We start from the raw sequence: 24991 nt of genomic DNA on the forward strand, positions 1-24991 counted from the left end.
TCCTGTGCCTGGAGTTAAGCTTTTTGTTACCTTAAGACCGTGGCTTCCCCAGCTTGGCAGTCAGTGTTCCTCTGAAAGCCTCTTTATATCGTGAGGTAGTGATATAGGGTCACGACCGGGAATTGCGTAGACGGTCATAATGGGTACGGCTCTTATTTCACGGTATTTTGTTTAAAATCTTTTGACTTGCCAGGGCTACCTGCGCGACTCAGTTGGTGGAGCGTCAGACTCTTGATTTCGGCTCAGGTCATGATCCCGGGGTCGTAGGATCGAGCCCTGAGAAGGGCTTCTCTCCGGGTGTGGAGCCTGCTTGAGATTCTCCCTCCCTTTCTCTCTCTCCCTCTACCCCTCTCCCCTGCTCATGCTCTCTCTCTCTTTCTGAAATAAAATTACAAAAAAAAAATCTTTTGACTTTCCAAGTAAGTTGCAGAATCGTCATTAATACCAAAACCTTTTCCTTTTCTTTAAAGTTCATTTATTAATTTTGAGAGAGACAGAGATAGTGTGAGTGGGGGAGGGGCAGAGGGAGGGAGAGAGCGAGACTCCCAAGCAGGCTCCGCGCTGTCAGCTGCAGAGCCCGACGTGAGGCTCTAACTCACAAACTGAGAGATCACGACTTAAGCCAAAACCAAGAGTTGGACTCTTAACGGACTGAGCCATCCAGGCGCCCCTCAAAACATTTTCCATTAAAGCTATAGTTTATTAAAAGTGCCTAGAAATGCCCCCTGCCGCCTTCCTGAGTCATCTCCTTGGATTTGTTCTTCCCCTGCAGGCAAAGAGATTTATTTCCATAGCAGGGGTTTCCAGTGTCCTGTTTACAGACTTGAGATAATTCTTGCTGGCTTCATGTACTGACCTGCTTTTTAAATAGTCCTGTCACGAAGCTAGGTAGGCAAAGTGATATTTTTATAACAAGGCAAGACTGACTTTCCCCAAAGGGAAAGGACCGTGCTCCACAGAAGAGTGAGACCAAATCTCCATTTCTCTTTAAAAGTTCTACCACTGCTTATTTAAAACTGCATGGAATAAGTATCCGAGTCTAAAAGGAGGCTTCACCTTCTAGAAGGCTCCACCTGAAGGTGGCTTCCTCCAGGCTCTGTCTGGATGGGGTCAGTCTCCGTGTTGATTTCTCTCCCCTCCCTCCTTCCTTCTTTCCTTCCCAAACTTCTCTTCCTCCTCCACTTTTTCCTCTTGCTTTTCCTTGTGGGTCCCCATCTTCTCTTTTCTGTACATTTTTTAAGAAACAACGTACATAAATTGCTTCAAAAAACAAGAAAATGTTATTTTTATATTTTTTCTTTAAAAAAAAATTTTTTTTAATGTTTGTTTTTGAGAGAGACAGACAGACAGAGTGCGAGCAGGGGAGAGGTAGAGACAGAGGGAGACACAGAATCAGAAGCAGGTTCCAGGCTCCAAGCTGTCAGCACAGAGCCCAACGTGGGGCTCGAACTCACAAATCGCGCAAGATCATGACCTGAGCCGAAGTTGGTGGCTTAACCCACTGACCCACCCAGGCGACCCTATTTTTATATTTTTTTCTTAAATAAAAAGACATGAATTAAACAGTGCAACCACCCGGTATTATTAGACTGCAGGAAGAAAAGGAGGCCAAGGTAAGCTGCAAACAACAGAAACACAATTATTTTATCATTTTTTCTTTTTTTTTTCTTTTTTTAAATGTTTTATTTATTTTTGAAGCAGAGAGAGACAGAGCATGAGCAGGGGAGGGGCAGAGAGAGAGGGAGACACAGAATCGGAAGCAGGCTCCAGGCTCCGAGCTGTCAGCACAGAGCCTGACGCGGGGCTTGAAATCACGAACCGTGAGATCATGACCTGAGCCGAAGTTGGACGCTTAACCGACTGAGCCACCCAGGTGCCCCTCGTTTTTTTTTTTCAATAGTGGAGTGACTCAGAGAGGATTGTACTCCCACCAAGTGGGCGAGACAGGATCGGAGTTAGGGTGCCCTGGGGGCGAGGTGTGTCAGAACACTGGCAGGTGAAAGGAATAAAGAAGCCCCTGGGTGGTCTGAGAGGGGTGCCCCTTGGGCCCACGGCCTTCCTGGTAACCACAGCCATCTCTTGGCTCCCCTGGAGTGGGACTGTGGGCCAAGCGGGAGACCCTGGTCAAAGGGCTCCCCTGGGAGAAGCCCTCTCTGCTAGTGGGATAGTCCTGTCTGCAAACATGGCCTCTCTAACCCCAACCCCCACCCCCACAGTGTGGCCTGAAACGAGGCCGGAAGAAGTCGCCTGTTAGAGTTTTGCGGACATGCTGGAGGCCTCTCCTCTGGGAGTGTGTTAACCACTGGTCCAGAAGGCTGAGCTCAGTGACCCAATGCCCACACCCCACCTCCCCAGTCTTTCTAGGGAACGGAGAGGGAGGGGCCGCAGGGGGAGGGGTGGCAGAAGGGAAAGGAGGTGCTGGGTGGCTTTAGGAGCTGAAGCGGGCATTGAGGTGGGCGGGGGTCCCTGGGAGAACCCTCAGGTACAAAGGAAGTCTAAAGTGGGCTTGACCCAGGCTGGCCTTTGTGAGGGAACGGAAAGAAAGCTGTGTCTTTTTCTCTTTCCTTCTATTCCTGTTACACAGAGTATTCCACTCTCAGCTTCCAGAGTTTGGCTGGTTCTGGCTAGTGCTGTGACACTGTGGGGGAGGGGGCCCAGTAACGTGATGACCCTGTGTGTGTGTGTGTTTGTGTGTGTGTTTAAACGGTATTATTTTTATTCATGTGAATTACCTTGCTAATCATTTCCCAATCTTTATGGCGATTGATATTATTTTGATATGTCTTCAAAATCCATAAGATTCACGGTCTTGGGTCCCACTTAACATGCAGGAGTGGTAAATTCGATTCACATATGTGGAGTGTCTCCTATAGGCCAAGCACAGTGCCCAGCGTAGGGACTTTGACAACGGACCAAATGGTACCTAGAGCTTAATTAAGACCCAGCGCTAGGAACCAGCACCTTGCCCTTGAACCCAGTCCTGTGCCCACCTCCCCTTCTGCCCTGAGGCCCTGTGTGTTTTACTGGGCGAGAGCGCCCCCAGATTACCCAGACAGCACCACTCGCACGGCCCTGGGAGGCTGTGGCACACAGATGTGGGGGTCAGGGGGCCTGACCCCGGGTCTTCTTGATGTGATTTGTCTAAGCAGCTACTTCCCTGGGCCTTTCTGTCTGTGAAACAACTTCATGTGTGAAATAAATGAATGGGCCCGAACCCATCTGCCCCGCCTGCCTCTCTGTGCAGTCTTGAAGTGTAGATGAAACCTTATCTACAAATGCCCCTGTGAGCTGGGAGCTCCTTTGCAAACCCAAAGGGAAAAGAAGAACGGTATTAGAATAGTCAATCTAATACGCTTCTAATTTCTGTGAAACGCACACTGGATTCCTTCCTTGGCATGAAGGCCTTTGTTTCCTCCACCGCAACCCACTTAGCCCACCTTGGAATAGACTCAGTGCATCAGCGTGGCACTTCCTCCCGATTTATCCACAGCGGCCTTCCATCCAACATGCCCTCTTCTTTTTGCTGACCTCTGCCCCTGAGGACGTCTAGCAGAACAGAGGCCTGGGTGTGCCAAACGTGTTCTAGCCTTGGTTAGGAAGATCATACACCCACAAACCTCCGAAGAGCTGTTATTGAATTGGATAAGTGTTATTGAATTGGATAAACGGCCTTTGTGGAGCTTTTCTTTTCCGTTTTATTTCAAGGAGCTGCTGACGTGGTTAACGGGGCAAGTTTTGAAAAGAGTTTTGAGTCTGCATCGAGGGGAAAGGCTTCCTCCTGGCGCGTCCTAGGCGCTTGGACAGAGTGTGGAATGGGTCAGTGAAAGAGTGAATTAATAAATTGATATTCAGGGATGATTGCCAACAGGCAAGCCCGCGGGATAATGTTGATTTCAAGGTATGGCTGGGGAATCTGATAGAGGGAACCATCTGATGAGTGGTCAACTTGAGCTGTCCTTCCTCCCTAGCCCCTCAAGTGGGTCCTCTTCATGACTTTACAGAAGGAAGTCCCCCTCCTCCCCTGAGTGCATTCTGCACTTGCACCGACGGAGCCAGCCTGACCCATCCTTGATGCTCACTGCAGGGCATGTGGCTCGGCCCCTCCATAAGGCGCTCAGTCCTTTAACAGACGGAAACTTGAGGCTCACCAAGGTGCAAAGCCGAAGTGATGAGCCTTTTTCAGGTCTGCTGATCATTTGTTTTTAGCACAAACTTGAACACCCAATAGGGAAGACGGTTTCCCCTTTGCTCCAGAAGGCCTCATGTGTAGGAGATGGTAAACCACTTCTCACACGCTGGTACTCCAGCCAAGGTGCTTGGTGCCGGCCAGGCAGGGTCAGCCAGCCACAGAATCTGTCCCGGAGAAGTCGCAGTCCAGCCAGGCACGTGGCAATATGGACAAACAGCCTCTATGGAAGAGGCTCCATGGGATTTGGGATGGTGACCCATGGGGTGGGATGAGTGGCACTGAAGAAGACATAGTAGGAAGGCAAGATCACTGGCTGGGCCAACAGATGTCTGCCGTCCTCCCCTGACTCCTCACTTACTGTCACCTGCAGAAGTGGACCACCCGTCTGATGGCTTCTGTCTCTCTAGATCAGGATACTAAGAGGGACACCTGGGTGGCTCAGTCAGTTGAGCGTCCGACTTTGGCTCAGGTCATGATCTCGCGGTCCTTGAGTTCGAGCCCCGCGTCGGGCTCTGTGCTGACCGCTCGGAGCCTGGAGCCTGTTCCGGAGTCTGTGTCTCCCTCTCTCTGACCCTCCCCCGTTCATGCTCTGTCTCTCTCTGTCTCAAAAATAAATAAACATTAAAAAAGAAAAAGAAAGAAAGAAAGAAAGAAAGAAAGAAAGAAAGAAAGAAAGAAAGAAAGAAAGAAAGATACTAAGAGTATCTGGTTCAGAAGATTGGGGGCAAACTTGATCGTTTACACAATGTACTTGGGACACTACATCGGCAAATGGCAGCTGTCAGCTTCCTTGACCTCATTGTACCAGTCTGTGTCAGCCCTGGGACTCTAGTAGGTTCCTGAGCAAGCAAGTCGACTCGTGCTACCTGACAAACTGTATCAATTCACCATTTGTGAATCCACGAGACAGAGTCTCACCAGTGCCCACTCTGCACCAAACACTGTGCAGGGACTCAGGGAAGCCCTGCTTTCCTGCCCCCAAGAGCCTGAAGGAGCCAATCTCGACATCTGGGACCTTGCAACTATACCAGGGAGCCTAAAGCATGAGGCCTCTGGGTTGCCCGGTGACAAGGTCCATCCTCCCAGGGAGAGGTAGAAGGAGGTGCCTTTCAACCCACAGAGTGACATTTGAACTTCTGTTAAGTGTGGGGGGTGGTAGCACCGAGAGAGAGAACGGCCTGGACCATCTGCACCAACTCCTGAGTCCCAGCGGCCAGCGGGGGCCAGACTGTGGTCACCCCCAACGGGAGGCACATAAAAGGGCTGCGGAAGGCATGTCCCAAGAATCGAGGTGAGTCTGGGTTTGAGGACAGGAGTTACTTACTCTTCACTCATTGCTGGCAAGAAGCAAACAGACCATCGGGACACCTATGATGTTGTGCTTCTAAATGAATCCAAACGGAAAACGACAATGGATTCCGAAGTACTTCTTGGAAATAAATTGTGGGTAAATACCATTTGCTTCGAGCCTGGAAACCCTAGTTTCCTTTGGTTTGTGTTTTTAAATGCTTTGACGATGTGGTTTGCTTCTCTCCAAGAAAAAAAAAAAGAGAGAGAGAGAGAAAAGTAAATAAAGGCTGACAACTGAGTGAGATCACAGCCAAGGATTCTAAGAGCCCACAGTCACCTGGGGCACGACGGTTGGCAACAGGGGACAGAAATTCAATATGGATGTGAGATCCATTCCAAGGGCATCAAACCCAACACCGAGATGAAGAAAATATACGTTTCATAATGGGGCCCACATTGCCATCCTTCTAAGGGGAAATGTAAATGAGGATGTTTTTAGGGATTATTTCCACTTTGTCACCAAACTGAGATGTTGTCCTTGCTCCCTGCCAAGGGAGGATTGTGGCTGTTGTTCTCGGGAAGCAGTGGGGCTCATCCCCTAGCAACAGGCAGCAGCAGAGAGAAGGCTTTACAAGCAGTGTCGCCTAATAAACGCAGTGGGAACAGTGTCAACAACAAAGACAGCCACCGAGGGAGGGACGCTGGAGGCAGAGCATGTTGCCTCCCTGGCGGGAAGGGAGTATGCCTCCAGCCGTAGGCAGGTGGGAAGGAGGTCTCTATGAGGTGGGAAGCCCCTTTGATTTGCTGAAATGGAAGATCCCACATTTTATTTTGCAGGCGAGCTAGGATGGCCATTCTGAATTAGTTCCATCAGAAGTGCTTTAGTGCTGTATTGTAACTTTTTTTTTTTTTTTTTTCTTAATGCATCCTACTCAAAACCAATCCATAAAGCAAATTTGCTGATGAGCTGTCCCTGGGACCGCTGTGTGCTAGCTCAGAACCTCATTCTGGTATTCAGAGGAACTTGTCAAACGGGGCCCTTTAGAATCTAGAAGCAGGGCTCCCGGGCGCTTGGGGGAGAGTGAAACTTCTTCATTCTAGCCTTCCTCGGAGACTGGCTTTGCTGGTCTTCACGCACCCGTTTTTGTAACTTCTCAAATGAATGTCACAGCACAGGCAAGGAGAAGAGGGCTCTTAAATAAAGTCCAGGTGTTTGGGGTTCATAGAAGAAATCAAGGTTGCTATTTTCCACGAATGAGATGGTTGCCGAGCAGGTAACAGGTTGCAATGGTTATTGTCCTCTGCCTGTTCCCCGGGCCCCTGTGCTGCTTCCTTTTCTAACTGCTCTGTCAGAACCCGGGTGGGGATTTCCTCTGGCCTGGCTCTCCTGGGCTTGAACGGCAACCTATATAGGCAGATTTCAATGCTACGTTTTTTTAATCGTTTCATTTTATTTTTATCCTAAGTGTACTGCTGCATTTTTTTTTTTTTAAACAAAATGATTAACAATGAAAGAGTTTGGTTTGGAGAGAAGCCTTTACAGAAAACAAACAAACTATAGAAAGTAATTCACGAGGAGTGCAGTATATAAAAAAACATTTTTTTTTTCCTGTAACCTTTTAAAAACAACGTTACCAGCTGTGCTATCACAAGACTGCCCTTGACCTCCACAATGTGAATTAAGGCAGAAGGGTCGTAAGCAGCAGAGTTCCTATCTGACTGTACATTTTTGTCACCTATATCAACAACCATTTCCCTTTCTGTTTGAGAGATCTATGAGATCCCCTGCACGAGGTTCTGTGGTTCAGGGCTGGTGATGGCTGCAGGGTAGCGATTTCACTCGGGTCTGCGACAGCTTGTCTTAAGCTTCATTGGTCTTAGAGCTTAATTTCCGCTCCCAACAAATCAGGCAAAATGGAAAGTGGCTTTTGGAAAAGAGTGGGTGAGCGACCGATCCATGCACCAAACATCCTTCTGGAGAGAGACGGTGGTGATTCACTTACCCATCTCTGAAGAAAATAGGTAGTGTTATTACTTCTTGGTTGCTAAACCAACAGACAAAAAACTATGGACCCATGTTCCTGGCTGAAGATAGGATGTTTATCCAGGATCTTTTGTTGTTCCTTTGATAGGACTTCTATCGAGACAGTTTTAATCGTGGTGAAACGTTCGGTGTCGCTCTGGGTTTTCCTCCTTGTCGTCAACAATTTGAGGTGTGAAGTGAAGGAAAGCCCGTGTAATCAGAATGTTCTTTCCAAGACAAGTCTCAGCGAAGAAGCAGGCTAAAGAGTTCGGACTCTTCTCTATTTCAGGCAACACCGTGCTTATCAATAACTCCCCCTGGGTGCTCTGTTCACGGTGGCTTGCTTGGCTCTGTCACCATCCCTGTGACGAGGTGTGAAAGTGGGCTTATATTCCACTTGTCATCCAGGGGCTCCACTTTCTGTTTAGTAGATCTTCGGTAAGGAAGTGAGAAGACATGAGGAGATCTGTATTCAGTCAATAAGAGTTAAGTCTTTTCAGATTTCTGGGCTGGAATTTAACAAAACAAGGTCTGCTCACCAAAGTGGTTCCATCTAAACTAAGTACAGACTGGAGATAAATCTGACAACCCCTGACATCTTTAAATGTCAAATCCACCGCCCATCACAGATGACATCGTACCTAATGATCGAACTCCCTTTAAAATACATTCATGTAAATACATTTTTGTGAAACCACAAGCTGTTTCTCTCAGTTTTGTTTTCAGCTGGCTTTGATAAAGAGAGTGATTGGCATCCTACAGTTAATTAAACAGCTTTCAAGCCACCATCAATGAAAAAGTTTTAGGTTCAGAAATATACTAGGCTCTTCCTAGTCCAAGAGTTTCCACAGTGCTTTTTAATCGTGCTAACAGACCCTGCCAGAGGGGAATTACTTAGCTCTAGCCTGGGTTTACAACCCAAATTCTCCTGTTCTTGTCGGTCTGATCTGTCTTTGTTCACTCACTGTATCACTAGCACGATGGCTTCGGTTCACACTAACAAGAAACGTGATTCCTGTGTCTGTGTTCACTTTGATACAACAGTGTTTAACACATTACACAGTCCTTACTCTTGTACACATTTCATTTTGTGACTAGAAAGCTACTTGTTTTCTCTTTGTGGAAAATAGAAAATAAAATGAGAGAGACTCCTTTCCAGGTCAGGAATTCTGAGTAACTAGGTTTCTCTCATCCTTGTCTGTCTGAATTCTTTTTTCTTTTTCTTTTTTTTCTTTTCTTTTCTTTTTTTTTTTTAACCAGTAGCAGTTATTTGTAGATTCTGGAAAACTGTTACTTGCTTTCAAAATAAATAAATAAAAAGCCTGGTCTTCTGATTTTACAGTTGAACCTTCCCTAACCCTTAAAGCCAGGTTACTTTACCAAAATTGTCATCAGTTCATACAGGATGGATTGGCTTCAAGTAGAAAGGGATATCTAGCAAATTGGGGGGGAAAACTCTATTTTACTTCCGCTTAGGAGTGTCTCCGAGTATAACAATGGTATTTGAAAATCTTGCCATTCACAAAGGCATTTTGTGAGAAGAAAAGTTAGCTAGTTGCCCATGAAGTAATTATGCTGAAGACAGTTTTTAATATGGAAGCGTTCACGTTTTGGTTCATAACCTCGTAAAGAAAAAAAGTGGGGAATTTCTTTTTAATGCTTCGAACATTTCTTCAGTGAAAGCTCTTCTACTGTGCCACTCGGCTCTTAAGAAATTCCCGGGTTACAGATACAATTGAGGGCGAACTCGAATCTGTTCCGTGAGCACGGCCTTTTTAGTTGTGGTAAAACAGAGTTAAAATGACACCCGTTTTGAAGAAAGTGCTTCAAGATCATGTCATGTTTCACTCTTTCCAGATGACTAAAATCATCATCATTTCCCAAGTCTTACCTCGGGGGAAGGGGACATGTGTGGTTTAAAAGAGTGGGCAAGTATTAGTTAAGGTCAGGCTTTTTCTGAATGTGAGCCTTCGATGGTGCTGGGTAAGGGCAAGGGCAGATCTTCTAGGGTAAAATACTCATACAGAAAAATCTCTTAAAGTGACAAATTCAGGTGGTTACCATAGTCTTCTCTATTCCCTGTCATCATGCACTGTCGTGTTCATTCAAGGCTTTTTGGTTTGTGTGTTTTTAAATGCTCGTGTCTCGCTTTAAAGGTTCAAGCACTGAAAGGATTGAAACACAAAAGCATGAAGTGTAAAGTCTGAATCACATGTTTTAGGTCTGGAATTAAACGGCATAACCCATGACCTTGAATAGAAGATGTCATTACATGGATACTGTCACCGGGTCACGCTCACCAAAAGCAATGTCTCCCTCTCCCCAAGAGCGTTTGAAACTGACCACAAATGTGTCCAGTGATTATAAATTCCCCCCTGCTAAGCTTTCTGTCAGTCAGTGTGGATTTTCAGTGTCCTTCCTGAGTTTTGTCATTTCTCTCTTTTTAGTTCTTTTTACTTGTTTATTTGCTGGTCTATGATTTATGAAGAAATCCACTTTCAGAAGAAATAATGACTTACTCTCTGTGGGTGTTTCCTTTCTTTACTACCTGAAGAATTTTCGAGTATGAATAGATTACAAGAAAACAGACCTGTGCAAAGAAGGTAGAGGAAAAATATGAACTAACTTTTCAATTGTTTGAAATGAGGGGGATACTGGGCTGAATCTACTGGTGTGTTTCAAATTGTTCCTCAAGTTAATTAGCCAAAGCACAGAGTAGCAAGCATTTCTTTCTAATATAGATGTTAAAAACAGCTTAGCTTTTCTAAATATAAATAGCAAAGACTAATGCTCTTAGTATTGCCTGAAAAATTTAGAAATGTCTGCAGGCTGTTGTGAACAATTGTGTCTTTATGGAGAGTTGTTTGGGCTTTTTAGAAACTCATTAATTTGATTGTAAGCGTCTGAGTGTTATCAGGAAAAGAAGCTTTAGAAAATGGTTTCAGAATGTGTCATTTTCTCCTTGGTTTAATCTGAGATGGTGTGTGGGCATGCTGGTATTTTAAAAGGCTAAAAATGGTGTATAATTGCTATGCCTTCAAATATGAGGTAGGGCTGCAAACAGAGAAGTTTTCTTCAATCGTCTCTGACATTCTGCTTGTCTTCCAAGTAGTAATTCTTGGATTTTTTAGCAAGGATTCTTTCATTCTTTTTTCATTTTCAATTTGTTGTAATAATTCAGCAAGAACAAAATTTAAAAAAAAAAACACACAACAAACCATGTCAGCTTTCTATCGTTTTGATCTTAATATTTAATGTTTCATAAAATTAAAACCCTGTGTTTTCATGTTAACTAGTTTCATTATTTCTTTTTTTTTTTGTGAAATGATTTGCGGTATAAGACTGCCATTTGGTTTCAATATTAATCTATAAGATGAACTACGTGGGTGTCATTTATTTTCAGTAGTAAATAACTGCTTCACGGGTTATTTACCTTAGCATAATTCCACTGATTCCTCTAGGGTTTTGGTCTGCGTGGTCAAATAATATTTGATGTGTGTGTGTCTGTAAAATAAAAATGACATGCTGTCTCATTAAAAGCAAGTTCATGGTGTAATGGTGACCAGAATTGGGGAATGTCATGTAGTTGGTTTCAAAATCCAAGCAGTGGATTATTCATTAATTATTCTTTTTTCCAGGAAAAGTCTGATTTGGTTGTTGCAAATGTGGATTTACTAGAATTCTGTTTTGTTTTTTTTTTATAAATCATTTATGTGTGTGTGTCATTTTAACCTTAAAAGGGGTTAATTTAGCAAGAATAGATACCTTTTCTGTTTGTATTGTGGCTTGTTCAATTTCTCATAAACTGTATTTGGTAGCTAAAATGTTGAAAGCAGTTTGGGAACAAAATGTCTGCTTAAACCATGACAAAATTGGCCACAATTTGCCGATTGGGCTGATAACAAAAGCCAGCAACACAAAATAGGTAGAAAAACAGTTTGTTCGGTGATGTGAGACCACTGAAGGTCTTTATGCATGTTATTTTTTTTTCATTCTGGTGTTTATGTTGCACTGGAAGATAAGTTTTTGCTCTCACCCATAGATTTTGATTAACCATTTCATCTGGTGGATTTCTTTTAAAACTCCAGAAAACAAAGCTGTTCACCTGGGCTCTGAGACACATCTGAGTTGAAATCCAGCTTTGCCCCTAAACCCCACGTCTCCTTCAGGCTCCACCTGCTTGTAAATGTCTCAAAGCTCACAATTTGATCTTTTAAAGCAGCCCTGAAATGCCATTGTTTCAGGTTTTCACCATCGACTTGCATGGCTCTCACTAACTTTTTTGCAAGTGTCAAACAAAAATTACAGTTTGCAGTTTAAAAAAGAGCTCTCTCCCCGAGCATGCAGTTGAGAAAAACGCCAACAATTAAATGTACACATCGACTCTCCTATAGCTTCACAGACTGTGCAAAAATATCAGGGTTTTACGCGAGACAATGCATGTTTTCAAGTGATAGAAAAAGACAACGGCACCCTCTCTCCTCTCCGTTGTTTTGACTTCTCCTGCCATGCCTGCGTGTGTGTGTGTGTGTGCGCGCGCGTGTGTGTGATGGCCTTATTTTTCTGTCTTAAAAATCAGATACTCCAGGGCAATAATTAGGATGAGGCTTATGTTTCTACTTATCTAATCTTTGTTTTCACAAATAAATACAAATAACTCAAACTGAAACTTGATGGCTTTGGTGATAATAAAATAGCAGCCACGGGGAAATTTTCTTCATTTTAATGTTCTTTCACAACCCACATTCAGTTTCGGTAGGAAAATTATTAACCTTTCAACAGCCTGCTAAGACATAGGCTCCTAATACACTCTGGAGGATGATTTGCAGGTTTTGGTTCTATTTTGAGACTTTGTTGTACAGTTTTTTCTTTTTCTTTCTTTCTGTCTTTCTTTCTGTCTTTCTTTTTTTTTTTTCTTTCCTTTTTTTTTTTTTTTTTTTTTAAGACCAAGGGCTTTCTTTGACAGCGATAGCAATGACTTGAAATCCTTTCGATTGATATCTTTTCAGCGCGTGCATATTTTACAGTGTTCGTATTTATATTTGATCACGGGCAGAGGGAGGGCTCCTATTTCCTGTTCTCCTGCTGTCTGAGGCTGTGAAAGAGGAAATGTTCTGTGGTCTCACCGGTTTTCCTCATTCTAATCCTTGGGTGGACATTGTGAGTCCCGTGTCCCCATTTTTCAAAATCCAGCTGAGCCGTATTTCGGAGAGGGCCAGTGGCTCTGTGTTAAGCATCTGGCTTGACTCCTGCCTGCCTTGGGTGGCCTCACGTCAGTGTCCGTCACTCCAGAGCAGGTCAGGCCCATCTGGGCTTGTGGTCCTGAAGGTCTGCGTAGCCACCAGCTTGCATGGAAGGCTCGGCACGGGGGTTTCTCCCTGGCTGACTGCTGTTTGGTTTACACCTCTGGTAGGGGCGTGCGGGGAGGTGATCATGATCTGGTAACTCCTGTGTCTTCACCTGAAACACACAGCGGGGCAGAACGTGGGACAGGAGAGGCACTGGGCGCGTGGGGTGATCTCAAATGGCAGTTTCCATTTTAGGTGTCTTCTCCAAGTCTGGCTGGGACGGCCACACCTGCAGAGAGGGCCCTGAATGGGACGTGCCCTACGTCTGGCGAGGCCGGGCCTCGTGACTCATAGTCCCCTTCTCTGTTCCATCTCCCCCACCCTTGCAAATCCCCGGCCTCCCCAGTGCCCTACCCTACCTGTTCCCACCACCCCGACGAGGAGGACGGTGGAAGCTGAGGAACATCTTGTTATCTGTGCACACCTCCGTCTCTGCCACTTTCAGTGTCTTCCTCCTCCTCCTCTTTCTTCTTCTTTTCATACTTCCTGTATGGGGTTAGTGTTTTTCTTTCTTAATACTAAACAAACTATGTTTTTAATGTTTTTGGGGGGGCGGGGGGCGCCTGGTCATGTTGCCGCCTACCTGCCCGGTCGTGGGCTTCTGCTGGTGCCAGCTGTCGGTGCGAGCAGGGCTCTGAAGCCCAGTGAGTTTTGCCCCCACTGCTCCTCCCAGGGTAGCAGTAAGGAGGGTCGAGCTGGTGAAAACGTTATCCTCCTCAGGGAAAACATACTGAGAGCGAATGAAAGGAGAGCCACAGTGGGGCAGGGGGCCTGCAGCTTGGCTGAGAGAGCAATGTGATGACCAGGGGTGGGGGGGGGGTGGGGAGGGTAATCACTGGTGCGGGTTTAGTATCCCAAAGGGCTCAGCCTATGCCAGGCAGATGAGCAGTACCCAAAAAAGGAGATTGAGAGGCACATCGTACCCACCTTCCTCCCCAGGTCACTCCAAGAACTTGTTGAAAGTCTCAAATAGCCTCTGAGTTGCTGGCTCTTTCCTGCCACCGTGGGGATCTCAGGAGAGAACCATCCGGTGAAGAACTTGCGAACAGTTGACTAAATGGAGAACATCAGTACATGGCCAATGTGCAGTCACCCGCGGTCGCTAGGGACCAAGCCCATGTCCCCTTATCCAAGAGCATCACTAGGTCTTCTGAACATCAGTCACCACTGGGGATTCTTAGGCGTGTGTCTGAACCACCCTGAGACATCCCTGGGCCCCACTGCCAAAGTTTCCAATCTAGAAGGTCCGGGAAAGGGCTTGCAGATTTGCATTTCTAACAAATTCTCAGGTGATGTGATGCTGCTGGTCCAAAGACGCGTGTTGAGAAACACTGGTTAGGGCCATGGGCCGTGGGTGATGGGAATACCTAAAAGGCCAATGTCTGATGGACCTGTTGGTTGTCTCCATTTTCCCTCCAGCGCCAAGTCCCTTCGTGCGCTCAGCACCGCCTCTACGATAAACCCAGTCCTTCAGAGTTTTGCCTCTCTTCGTAACTAGAGAGCAAGTTCACCCGTAGTTTTGGACTTTCACGGCGTCAACCAGACTACAGGTCTGCTAAAATGGTTTTTGAGGTTTAGTGCTTTGAAAAGTGGGTTTTATCTCAAGGGTAGAGAAAGTGGCCAAGGTGAGGGGGTGGGGTGGCAGGACTGGACCAGGAAATAATCCAGTGAGGGCCACCCTTGGGTGGCCCAACACTCTTGTCTCCATTTCCATCTTCAGTACAGATGGAGGGAGGTATTTAATAGGTACCTCTCTGTACCAAAAGATGGGCAAACTTCCAAGATCCATGGGGGAGCGAGCTGATTGAATCACCTGTGAGCTCCTGTTCAGCCCAGAAAGGGGGCCGAACATCTTGATCGGGATGCAAGGTGGGAAGGTGGGTGGCACTATTTTACTAGCTCCTTGCAGAACTCCCTGTTGTCTTCCAGGTGAGAGGGATGAGCCTAGTAGCACCAGCCTGAGAGGGCCGATGCCACGCGTAAGGGAGGGCACACGTCTGAAACTGTGTCTGACATATGGGATGTGCCCGATGAATGGTGGCCGAGAGGACCTGGGTGTGTTCTGGGGCAGCCCGGGGATAGGCTCGTGCTCTGCTAACAGGGGTTTTGAGGGACACGGAGTCTTTTCTGAACCACGTGTAGGTCTGTAATGATGCGTGGAACACTTTGCAAAAACTGCTTCTCAGGGGACATCCCCTCAGGAAAGGCTCTCGATCTGCTCAGAGTTACCTGGCTTTGGCTCTAGAAATGGGAGCCCCCTTCAGAAACCAGGGAAGGGGGGCCCCTCAAGCGTGGGCTTCTCCCTCCCCTGCCCTGACATGTCTGGCAGCCCAGAAGCCTAATAATTTACACAAGGGACCCGTATCACTTATCTCCGAAGTTAATCTGTGATCATTTTTGGCTGTGGCCTCGCAGTTTTAACTTTCTGAGAAACGAAAACCAGTGGAGTCCCAAGAGCTGGGCACCTTGGTGTTGTTGAATACACTCTATCCTCCTGGGCAGCTGTTTCGAAATCTCAAAAAGTTGGCTCCCAACCCTGTCAGACTCCACCATGAGTCAGCACGAACAGGATGTGAGTGCCTGGCCTGTCATTTTCCCAAGCGTTGACAAAGACTCTGGTGCAGAACAGGCTCAAGTGTGTGATCTGTACATGGGTGGCTGGGGGCTCCGGCTTGGCCTTTCAGCGGTGAGACATTGACAGCACCATGGATGTTACAGCAAACTGAAGTCTCTGGCTTTGCTCCCCCGCCCCCGTGCCCCGGGTCCTTACTGCCTGGGAAAGAGGCTTGGGTGAAACCATCCAGTGAACCATCTGGTCTGGGGGTGGATGTCTGAGCTACTGTTTTCTTCCCCCTTCTCAGTTTCCCAGGCCTGGAGCCTTTCCTCTGCCATTAGGAACGGAAAGGGAAGGATCCGGAGCTAGCTCAGGGAACATCCAGAAGGTCGCCTGGGCTCCATTTTCGGGTCCACCACGAGGGCTTGTATTTGCGGTGTGATGTTTGTGACCCTGGGGCCATGCCTCAGATCTGAAGGAAAGTGAAGTTGTGTGCGCAGGGGGAGACCTACTGGGGGGCCCTTCAATACTCGAGATGTAATTCAGCCAGACTGGGAGTGAGTACAGGAAGAACATGTGACCTTTGGGACTGTCCAATGTGAGGCTGGTGGTTTCCACCAACTATCAGTGGATGCTGGCATGTGGGAAGCCACATGTGTGACTGGCTCTTAATTAGGGGCAAATCTTTTAAAGTTCCTGAATGGGCTCTCTTAGGTTGTTTTTTGAATGGTAACTACATAGCCGGCCAACATGGAGCCATTATGGATTTTACTTATCCATGCAAGAGCTCCTGAACAAGCTAGCTCTGAATGTGGGGACCAGGTAGGAGGGATCCACATCTCGGTCCCAGCAGGGTCCCTTCCAGTCTGATCTTAGGACAGTTGCCAACTTCCTCCCTGCGGGTGCCTGTAAAATGAAGGTTGAGCACACGATCCTTAAAGCCCCGCCACGTCTCACTCTGTGATTTTGGTCAAGGTCTGCATGGTTGGATGTCTGTTACTAGAGTCTGCCCGGGCTGTCATACTTTGGTGTTTCATCCCTCAGAAGTGGGGTAACTGGAGGACAGCACAAGTTCCTAAGCCATCTCTCTATCTCAACGGTGACACTAGAGGACCCAGGTTTTCCCTTGCACCCTTCTCCCTGGCTGACACATTTCTTTGCTCCTATTTTCCCTTTGCCCACCCAGGAAGGCACTGCATACGAAATCTTGGGGTCAGTTTCCAGACGTTAGGTCACAATAGAAAATGCCAGCTCATAGGACACAAATCAGGAAGCTGGTTTTCCCAACAGATTCATCTGGGCAACGTTCTTCCCAGAATGTTAGATACCACGGAGCCAGATTTATCACCTTTCAGAAAGCCCGGTATTTCACTGCCACTGGCAAATGGGGCCCTTGACAAAAAACAAAACAAAACAAAGCAAAACAACAATAACAAAAACCCTCAGGCTGCAGGAGTTGATGTGAATCAGCTAACTCATTTGCACAGAAGGTTAGGGGAAAGGTAGAAGGAACAACAATACAGAGTTTCCAGAAATAAATACAGACTATCACAAGTGCCACGCGAGTGTTGGGAACAGCAGGGACGATGAGTGTTACGGGGAGCTTGAAACCCTGCCACTCAATAGAACTCTGCCGGCAAAGGCTCCAAAGGCTCCTTGTGCAAAAAGGGTTTGGGAAGCACACAATGAATGAATTTCAACAGCTTTCTTTATTTCCTAACTTCTCAGCGTCTTTTGTATGCTACTGTGCATTATGAATGAATCTCTAGGGGGAGGATGGAGTTTTTCCAAAATCGGGCACCCCTTTCCTCCCTTTTTACAGAGAATTTTGCGCCATTAACAAAGGTCAGGAAATGGGAAGGGGCAGGGGCAGCCGGTTTTCCTGGGAGACTCAGGGCTGCATCTTGGACAGGTTGCACATGGAGGGGACGGCAGGCCCAAGGAAGCTCTGAGTAGACAGGCAGAGCCCGTATCTTCTCTGCCCATCAGCAAGCAGTGCCCGGTCAGAGAATACGTCCGCAAAAGCACAGACCGGTGTGGATTTGACCTCCCTCCCATGGCAGTTCTGTCTCCTGCCTTCTCTTCCTCCCCTGGAATGTCTGAGCCACAGATTTAAACGCAAAGCTGGCTTGCAGGGCCATGATCTTTGGGGGAGGGGACATCATCTATCTTCCTGCATTGACCTGTCCCTCTGCCTGCCTTTGGAATGATCCTTTCACTTGTTTGGGAACTGAGAATAAGCTTCCGCAAACTACCTGCTGCTTGGGAGCCAAACCGTACTGGTCTCAAGTGGCAAAGTGGTTTCAATTAGAACCGCTGTCCTTAGAGCTGTCGCAGCCCTGTGCTGTCCTCAGGGCTTTTGTATGGTCAGGGGCCCCTTCTCCCTCCACCTCACTGAGACTCCTTGGTGCAAGTCGCTCCATTCGTGATGTTTTGGTGCACCTGCTAATTCTCTTGGGATGGAAAGAGGACAGGGGACCAGAAGTTCAGCCTCCATATTCCTTGTCCCTCCTCACTGGGCTGCAATTCCCTGGTGACCTCTCTCACGTCTCTTTGGACCCTTGAGGAGTGCTGCTCGGTGTAGCACCTGGGCAAACACTGAGCAAATACCAGACTTGTCCTGAAAGTCCTGTGTGCCCCTTTAACAAGGCCAACAGGAGCACGTAGGGGAAGAGCCTCAATGTGCCCCAGCAGTAGACCCTGACCCAGAAGGTCAGAACTAACTTCAGCTTTCAGTAAACAGGTAGTGGGCTTCTGGGAACATCTACCTTTTCTGTCTCTTGTGAATTATTTTTAAACGAACGCCCTGCTGCCCACCCGCCCCCCACCCCATCATCACCGCCCGCAATTTTCGTTGATTATCGCTGTTTGAATAGGTGGTGATAAATTTGATTCCCCAGCTCACTGTGGCATTTATGACCTGTCTTTCCCTTTTCGGTTTCCATGTACTGGAGTGACTGTCTCTCAATGCGGTTGGCAGTGACCTGTGTTTTTCATGCATGTTTTTGTTTCAGAATAACTGGGAGGTGAAACAAGAAGCTCTATGACGCAGTTGATCGAAAATGACACAGACACAGAAAAGTCAGGACTCGGCCCCCTCCAGTGCCTCCACCTGCTGCCCACGGCCAGAGTGCAGGTGAAGGGTTTCCCCTGGGGCTTGATCCTAACTAAACCCCGGAAGACGTTTGGAACTCTTTTTCCACACCTACTCTAATCGTGGCCTGTTAATGATCACACTGAAATCATCACTAACCTTGAGCTTTCTACTGGAAACTTCTGTCTTCTCAGCTGCCTCCTTCTCTTCCCCCGCACCTCAGTCACCTTCGTTCCACGAGGTTTCTTGGGCTCATACTGTTATGGCATGTTCTAGAGTTGAGTTGGATGGGACCCACTCTGTCCCTCCCCCTTCCCAGCACTTACCAATATCAACAATTATGCTGTTTGTTCGCTCATTAATTGGCCGTGTACCTCTCAGCCTGCCTTCCAAATATCAGTTCAATAAAGGAAGATTCTAGTCTGTCTCATTGCCCAGTCTGTCCTCAGCACCTGGCGCTCTGCTCAATAATTATGTGTTGACTGGATCCGTCATCTTAGCACTTCTCATACTGACTCTGTGATGTTGAGTTGCCCAGTATTCTAACCACTGTTTGGTGGGTGAGGAAATTGTGAATCCATTTACCTCTGGTGATCTAAGGGGGTAAATGGAGTGGCCAAGGTGGGGACACAGGCTTTCTGTCAGTATACTGGCCGGCAGGAAAGGTTGATCATAAACTCTCTATTACCTGGATAATCAGATTCTCACCTGAAACCAAGTTTTGCCTTGCAAATCAATGTCCTTAAGTGAAATCTCATTTGCTTATGTTCCTGGAAGATTAAAGGCAACCATGTAGCAGAGGGATGTGTCCTCAGTGGGGAGTCTGGAGTATGGGGCCCTTGTCCTCGCTCTGCAAGCTGTTGCCTGGGTGAATCATCTAACTTCTCTAGGCGCTACTTTCCTCGGCAGAACACCAAGAAGACCAGATGATCCCAAAGATCCCACCCTGCCCTGAGGTTCCTTTCCCTTCTCTGCCAGTTCTGTTTTTCAGAGTCTAGAACTCTGAGGAGGCAGTGCAGAAAGGTATCGTGGGGAAACACAGGCAAAGCCCCTGAGAATACACAGAGCCCAAGCCCAGTTGTGGGTTTACGGACGTGCCCCATGGGATGCTCACACATACCGAAACCCCTTTAGACACATCCCTGTCCTGGTATATTTCGTTCTCAAGAACAACAGGAGGAGCAAAATAAATTGAACACACAATTCTAGATGGATGGGGCAATGGTTCTGAACCCTGGCCAGACATCAGAATTACCCAGGAGTTTTCAAAAATCCAAATGCCCAGGCTCCACCAGCACCATTCACAACAAAATTTGGAATGGTGGGGGCAGACATGAGTTTTGTTTTTTTTTTTTTTTACTCCCCAGGTAATTCTGTCATGTAGCCAAGGTGAAGAACGGTTGATCTGGGGCCATGTTGCCCAATATGGCTAGTAGCCACGAGCCACATGTATCTCCTGAAAACTTAAAACGTGGCTGTGTGACTGAGGAGCTCCATTTGTAATTCCTTTTTATTTTAGTTAATTTAAATGTAAATATCCACATGGGGCTGTGCTTGTTGCATTGGAAAGCACAGATCTAGAACACAGGTATCATCACAGAAAGTTCTACCAGACAGCTCTGTCTGGGTGAACTCTGAGGCCTATAACCACCAGGTGAAATTACACTGAGTGCAAGGGAAGTTTAAGGTAATTATCTCAGTCTGTTAATTTGACTAGGGACTGCTCTCCTGTCTTGGGCCTGCAATATATTTTTCATCCACCTCTTGAGCCCGGGCTTGGGCAGCAGCAAGAACGACACGCTTTCAAAGCAGTGCATGGTAGGATCCAGAAGAATTTACAATACCTACAATGATCCAAGGCTCTGACTCAAGTCGTTTGGCATTTACTCTGGCTATCCCCTCAGTTTGCATCTTTGAAGCCCCAGCTCTGCAAAGGGAGCTGTCTGAATGATTGTTTCATTACCAGAATGCAGGACAGTGGGAAGCAGGCCTTCCAGGAAGAACTTTTGGAAAAGCAGATCGCCAGGGGGTGGGGGGGTGGGGAGGGTTGGAGTTTTGCAGGAATTTGGAGTTCTGTAGGAATTCAGACTTTGAGATGGGCTCACTGAGGCCACTCAGCCAGCTCGGCCAGTTTGGGGTTACAGCTGGAGAAACAGAAGCCAAAGCTGAATCATTTTCTGCTTATCACTCAGAGACTGGCAGAGTTTTTTTCTTTTTTTGGAGGGAAAGCACCTTACGACAAATAATAATACTGTTTTGAATTTCGAAGCTTTCCCTTTTTCAAAGCACTTTACCACCTCTGACTTATTTTGTCCTCACAACAAGGCCATAACCTAAGTAGGGAAAGGGTTTTTAGTGCCTGTCTAACACCCTGAGCAAAAGCTCAATATTACGGAAAGAATTAAATAGTAAAAGTGGAGACTCTGAGGCATTATTTTGTCCTCTCCGGTCACACTCAAGCACATAGCAGCATAGCTAAAACCAAACACACCTGAATGTTGCACTCTTACAGTGGATTGTGTTTTTCAAAAGAACATAGGCTTCACATTTGTTCTGTCTCATTTCACCCTAGCTTTCTAACTCCTGCGAGTTGATGGTTGGAGGCCATTTTTTCCTCAGAGGTTTGTGTGACTGGCAAAGGTGATAAATACACCTTCAGTGTCTCCCCACCCCCACCCCCAAGTTAGTTTTAAAGTGGAGTGACAGGGCCCCTGTGGGTCTCCATGGAAATATCCCTGCTTCCCTCCAAAGGACAGAACTGGAGCAAAAAAAAAAAAAAAAGCCATAGACCGACACGGTCACCTTGGAGCCTTCAACTCTCTCTACGTGTAGAGCTGCTGAGAATCGTTTCAAACCTCACTTGCCAGTGGGGAGAAAACACCCAAGAGTCTGTGTTGAGATCGAGTGGGTGGCCTAGCCAGGACGGCCATCTCCAGCAGCGGGCATGGGAATAGAGGTAGCAGGACCGAGGTAATGCCATGGTCTGACCTCTTTGGGAAGGTTGTCCCAGCCACTGTGAATTCTCCTGGTCATTCCATCATCTGGCCCATCTTTGGTATCTTATGTACCTAGGATACGAGAAGAGGTTTTCAGATGCTTTACTGAAAGCAAGCATCTTTGGTATTTTATGTACCTAGGATACGATGAGAAGTTTTCAGATGCTTTACTGAAAGCAAGACGCACTTTCTGGGGCATTCCCCTAATCGACTGTTCTGGTGAAGCTCGTCAAAACAGGAAATGAGGTTAGCATGGAATGACTTTCTCTTAGAGAACTCGTGGTGCCTCTTAAAGACCACCACTTTCTTCCCAAATGCTTGTGAACTTTGTCTGATGCCTCTTCTGGGTTTGCCCGGAAACTGGAGTGAGTCTGCTCTTCTGTAGTTTTTAGAACCCATTCCTGCGGAAAATGGTGGTGATACTTGCTCGTTCCCAGCCTTCCAGCCCCTCTCCCTTGCACCTCAGTATCTCGAAGATGTCTGCAAGTTGCTCTGGAGTTAGAGGTGTGCATACTTCAAGCCCAGCAAGAACGTGGCTCCGTGCACGTGCCCTTGGCTGAGGTGGTCACACGGGGGCTTTAGGGAGCTCCCTCCTCATGCTGCTTGGCCCCCATGCTCCCTTTTCATCAGCTGTGCCAGTAAGAGAAACGAATCCAGTGGATGAAAACTTAGTGAAAACAATCCACTTTCTTGCCCTGCTCCACGTGTGGGCATCTGGCTCAGAAAGGCACCGTAGTTGAAACAGCTGTGCCCAGCTTCCTTCACGTGAATCCCCACGCAGGGTTCTTTGACTCAGTTTTCAAAAGCAGTGAGGGTTTCATAGTCTGGGCGAGCGGCAACACGCTTATCTCTGCTGAGGCTTTCTGACAAATGGCTTGACCTCAAATTTCTAGATTTACATGTCTTTTTGTTAACACTGAGATCCTTTCGAGTCACATTTGCTTTTACCCAGTAGAAGGGAGTCAACCTGGAGAACGTCTGGCCTTGAGTCACAGGTGTCCACGGAGGACTGATGTCTCCAAATATGAGAAGTGGATTACCTCCTGGAGGTCTGCCTATGCATAATGCTCTCACTTCTGTAATCAGGGGTCTGCCTCCCTTTTAACATGACGTAGCAGGACCTCAAAAGCCACTCTGGGTCCCCATGATGAGTGGGACCTGCTCTCCTTTAACCTGGGGTCCCTGCCTCACTTTTTCCAGGTCTACAACAGGTACCGCCTTTTCAGGGATGGTCACTTAAGTAGTTGGATGAATAAACGTGCACCTAGAACAATCCCAGCTACCACCTGAGGCTTTCATTTGTTCGGGACACAACTTTTGGTGGTTCACACGTTACAGTTAGCTCTTGAACCACATGGGGGTTGGGGGCACCAACGCCCCACACAGTTGAAAATCTGCCTATGGCTTTTGATCCCCCCAAAGCTCAACTACTAATGGCCTACTATTCACCGGAAGCCTTACCAATAACAAACTGTTGATTCACACATACTTTGTTATATGTATTATTTTTACTAGGCGGTGAGCCTGAGAAAACAATATTAAGCAAATTACAAAGAAGGGAAAATACATCACAGTGCTGCACTGTAAAACATCCAGGTACAAGTGGGTCTGCTCAGTTCAAACCCATGTTGTTCAAGGGTCTGCTGTATTTCCAGGCCTCATCACAGGCCCCAGAGATGGCATTATTATCCTTTTGTTTCAGTTAAGAAAACTGAGTTTCGGGGCACCTGGGTGGCTCCGTCGGTTAAGCGTCCGACTCCTGATTTTGGCTCAGGTCATGATCTCACGGTCGGGTGTGTGAGTTCAAGCCCCGCATCGGGTTCTGCACTGACAGTGCAGAGCCTGCTTGGGATTCTCTTCCTCTCCCTCTCTCTGCCCCTCCTCTGCTCGTGCTCTCTCCCTCTCTCTCTCAAAATAAGTAAATAAAACGTTAAAAAAAAAAAAAAAGGAGCGTGACTAGTAAGTGACAGAGGAAAGATAGCTGAACATAACTGAAAACAGAAGGCAATCAAAAGTCCAAGGGTCCCTGCCGAGTCCTGGGCACCCCCTCTGCTGAGCAGAACTTCAGGCCCACGCGGCAGCCACCTGAGCCTTTTCCTTCCTCCCTCAACACTGGCAGCCATGTTGGTCTTGCCTCCTGCCCTCTTAGCAGAGGGTCTTTGGCGGGGCGGGGGGGTGGGGGGCAGGATGTGGATACACTTTGGTTCTGCAAACTGCCCACTACTCCAAGTGTGGTTGGAAGGTCAAAAAAGGCAGAGGTCCCACCCTGGCCCCTGGCGTCAGAATCTGCCTTCTCACCAGATCCCAGAAGACCCGTGAGCACGACTGCTAGAGCTCAGCTCTCTGGGCCTCTTGAGGTCAGAGCTCTGTGGTAACACCTTCTACCTCCAGAGCCCAACGTGTGCCTGCCTTACGTAGGTGGTGAGGAAATGTTGGTAAAGTGAATTTGGTCTTTGTTCTTCTGAGAAGCTAGTTGGGGAATTTGGGGGGAATCAGTCAGAGGCTCTCTGGGGTCCCAGGCAGGCCCCCACCCCTCAGCAAACAGTGAGGCTGTTTGAGAGTCAAGGGGACGGAGAAGGGTATTGGGCTAAGAAACCATAAAAAGAGTTACATGGGTAGAAGGGGTTGCTGCTGCTGTTTGAGGAAGAAAAGCAACAACGAGGGAAATGTGGCATCCAAAACAGGGTCCCGCCTGGCGCCCTTAACGATTCTTACTCCATTATTTTCATCTTTGGAACCTCTAGAGGCGGTAGAACACAGCCCTGTAATCGGTCACTGTCTTTAGGTTACCTTCCGTCCATCTGCTGTTTTCTTTCCTCCAGAAGTTACTTTACCGACAGTAACTCCCCCACACTCCTGTCATCTCTTTGAGAAGGAAAAGCTATTTGGCGGTTCATCGCCGGTTCTGGCATGGCTGCCTTACCACGAGCACAGTCAACAACGGACGGGAGCGTGAGCATGAGCGTGTGCGCGTGCATGCGTGTGTGTGTGTGTGTGGGTGACCGTGGGTGTCGGTAGCGCGCGAGCACCTGTGTACGTGCCGCGGTGTGCGTGGTGGGTGTCTGTGCGTGGGTGGAGGGGGCGTGGGGGCGGGCGTGTTGTGTATACCGTGGGTGTCCCTGCTGTGCGCAGGCGGGTGGGTAAGCGGGTTATCTGGGATGTGTGCGGGTTGTGGGTGGGTGTGTTTGTGCGCGGCACGGGTGTTGAGCACACCCCTTATTGGGGGGCTGTCTTCAGAGCCCCGCAGAACTCCACATGGCACCACCCGAAGAGGAGGCAGCACCTCAGGAAGGATGTACCCGGGACAGGATCACCTGAACAGAGGCCCCATCCTCCTGCCCTCCTCGCTGTCCTAGGGCCAGTCGAGGGGCGCATCAGCCTCCAAGTGTCGTGTCTGGTGTCCGTGCTGGAGGACAGCTGAGTTCCTTTTCCAGCACTACCTCTCCTGCTGGCACCCACAGTAATGCCTTTTCTTGCACAGGCAGCCAAGGCCAACC

General features: G+C 47.6%; 1 long non-coding RNA gene across 12 annotated transcripts in view; it reads left to right on the forward strand.

Moving 5' to 3' along the window:
• Positions 1-24991, forward strand: part of LOC115510859 — a 170372-nt gene that overhangs the window by 47930 nt on the left and 97451 nt on the right. For all 12 annotated transcript variants that reach the window (XR_003967863.1, XR_003967865.1, XR_003967869.1 and 9 more), the window contains one exon: positions 18419-18540. This is a non-coding gene — a long non-coding RNA (uncharacterized LOC115510859). The remainder of the gene's footprint in view (positions 1-18418; positions 18541-24991) is intronic.

This window comes from Lynx canadensis, chromosome A3, assembly GCF_007474595.2.
Source record: "Lynx canadensis isolate LIC74 chromosome A3, mLynCan4.pri.v2, whole genome shotgun sequence".
NCBI classification, from domain to species: domain Eukaryota; kingdom Metazoa; phylum Chordata; class Mammalia; order Carnivora; family Felidae; genus Lynx; species Lynx canadensis.